The 2,490-nt window shown below is 39.7% G+C and overlaps 1 protein-coding gene across 3 annotated transcripts in view; it reads left to right on the forward strand.

Annotated features, from left to right (window-relative positions):
• The window catches only part of PAK1 (p21 (RAC1) activated kinase 1), an 81,202-nt gene that overhangs the window by 30,214 nt on the left and 48,498 nt on the right, over positions 1 to 2,490 (forward strand). The window lies entirely within an intron of this gene.

Raw genomic sequence — 2,490 nt, forward strand, 5'->3', positions numbered from 1 at the left:
ACGGGAGAGGCCACAACAGTGAGAGGCCCGCGTACCGCAAAAAAAAAAAAAAAAAAAGGTTGGGTGTATAAAGAAAGCTTCTTGATGGTGCAGTCTGAGCTGAATTAGTTATCCTGGGGAAGAATTATGAGGAGACAAGCGTATTCCCGACAGAGAATAATTAGCATGTACCAAGACAAGGAGGTTCGTGAGGTAGGCTTGTACAGAGAACTGCAAGTGGTTTGTTATGATTGGAATGTGAACTGTGAAGGGACTAGAGGTGGGTGGTGAGGAGGGGAGGGTAGGCAGGTCAGATCATGTAGGAATTTTAACTTTATCTTAAAGGTAATGAGAAGCTATTGAAGAATTTTAAGTGGGGGAGTCATACATTCTAACACAATACTGAGTCACCATCCAGATACTTTGAATCATGCTTCCAGCAATGGGGATTGGTTTATTCTGAGTCATTTATACTGTAATCAATGATAAAAAATGTTCACATGTCCATTGCCTTGTAGCATACTGAGTCCTTTCTTATTCACTAACTCTTTTAATCTTCATAGGAGTTTAATGAGGTGGGTTATTATCCTTGTATAATTGATGATAAAACTGAAATTGAGAATGGTTAATGGCAGTAGGTATCTGATTCCCAGTCTGCATCGCTTTCCCCTGATTCATTCTTTCATCAAGTGGAATAGATACAATTAAAAGGTGGGGAAGAATTTGCTAATGTTAAGATTTTTGGGAGTTTCTTCCCATTATTGAACTTTAAATTATTGAAGAAGGGGCCTTAACCAAAGCTGAGCTGTGCCTTGTGGCACAAATGTCTTTATGCCTTTATAGGAGGAGTAACAGCTATTATTTATTGTGTAGCTAATACGTGCCAGGCACTGTGCTAGTAACTTTATGTATGTTAGCATAATTAGTCCTCACAATTACTTTGTGAAGAGATTAGCATCCCCACTTCACAGGTAGGAAAACAGACTTTCCTGAAGGCTCATAATTGCAATTGTGGCACAACCAGATTAGAACTAGGGTCTTCTGAGTCCCTGTCCTGGATTTTTTTCACTGTGGCAGGGAACTGAGAAAGAAGATGTCAGAGAGGTCTTATAAAGGAGACTGCAGTAAAGCCTTAGGTCTGTTGTTCCTTAATGAGGAGGAGGGGCCCTCGGGCTCATGCCATATGGCAGAGAGGATAACACCTGCTTGGTAAAAACCTGTACTGGTTTACCAGGCTGTAAAGGACATTTTTCTCCCCCAATTCAGAATTCTCCCTGTGGCTCAGTCCTCTTTATTTTCTTACTAGTTTCACATGGGGGATATGGTTTGTACTGTGGTAGCATGGCATTGTTTTCCATATTGGTTTCACACAGATCTTTCCAATTGATCTGGGAAATAATTGGATGAGATTGTAACCTCCATGACACAAGTTAAGAAATTGGGACTCAGAGAGATTATGTGACTTGCTCCCTATCCTGGAATGAGTTAGTAGTAGAAACCAATACAAAATTCAGTTCTCCTCAGCATTCATTTATACATTCATACCATAGATATTTACTTAGCACTTTCTTTGTGCCCAGGTGTTAGTGATACACAGATAAATTTTACAGTATCTTAGTCCTTGAGAAAAAATTGACAACAGAATAGAAGGATAAGGGCTGCAAGAGTGGTACATGAATAATGTACAATGGGGATCATATTTGATGGAGTGATTTATTCTGCTTGGTAGTACAGAATAGTTTGCACAAGATTCTTGGGCCCTAACTATTAGTTCATTTAATAAACATAACCTTTAAGGTTTCTTCTAGCTCTAAAATTCTTTTATTTGTGGCTCATTGGTCTGAGATCCATCTCCCAGATTACATAGCACTTAAGTGCCTGAATTCTCATTTATAAAATGATCACCTATTATGTGATAGGCTTTTTGAGTGCCCAAGATCAACGGCAGGTAAGGTCATTGCTCTTGATCTCACAGTTCAGTGAGGAATCAGAACATGTAAACAAGGATTGATAATACAGTTTCAGGTAAACATAGGCAATGATACCAGCCAGAGAAAAGGGCAATCAGTGCTTTCTTCTGTGAGGTAGCATGAACAAAAGCCAAGTTGTTAAGGATCCATCATGTCAGGCGAAAGAACTTGGACTCTCTGCTGGAGCTAAGGAAGTATTTCATTTAATTTTTATTTTTTTTTAACATCTTTATTGGAGTAAAATTGCTTTACTATGGTATGTTAGTTTCTGCTTTATAAGTGAATCAGCTATACATTTACATATATCCCCATATCTCCTCCCTCTTGCATCTCACTCCCACCCTCTCTATCCCACCCCCTAGGTGGTCACAAAGCACTGAGCTGATCTCCCTGTGCTATGTGGCTGCTTCCCACTAGCTATCTATTTTACATTTGGTAGTATATATAAGCCCATGCCACTCTCTCACTTCATCCCAGCTTACCCTTCCCCCTCCCTGTATCCTCAAGTCCATTCTCTACGTCTACGTCTTTATTCCTGTCC

Source organism: Physeter macrocephalus, chromosome 16 (genome assembly GCF_002837175.3).
Source record: "Physeter macrocephalus isolate SW-GA chromosome 16, ASM283717v5, whole genome shotgun sequence".
Taxonomy (NCBI): domain Eukaryota; kingdom Metazoa; phylum Chordata; class Mammalia; order Artiodactyla; family Physeteridae; genus Physeter; species Physeter macrocephalus.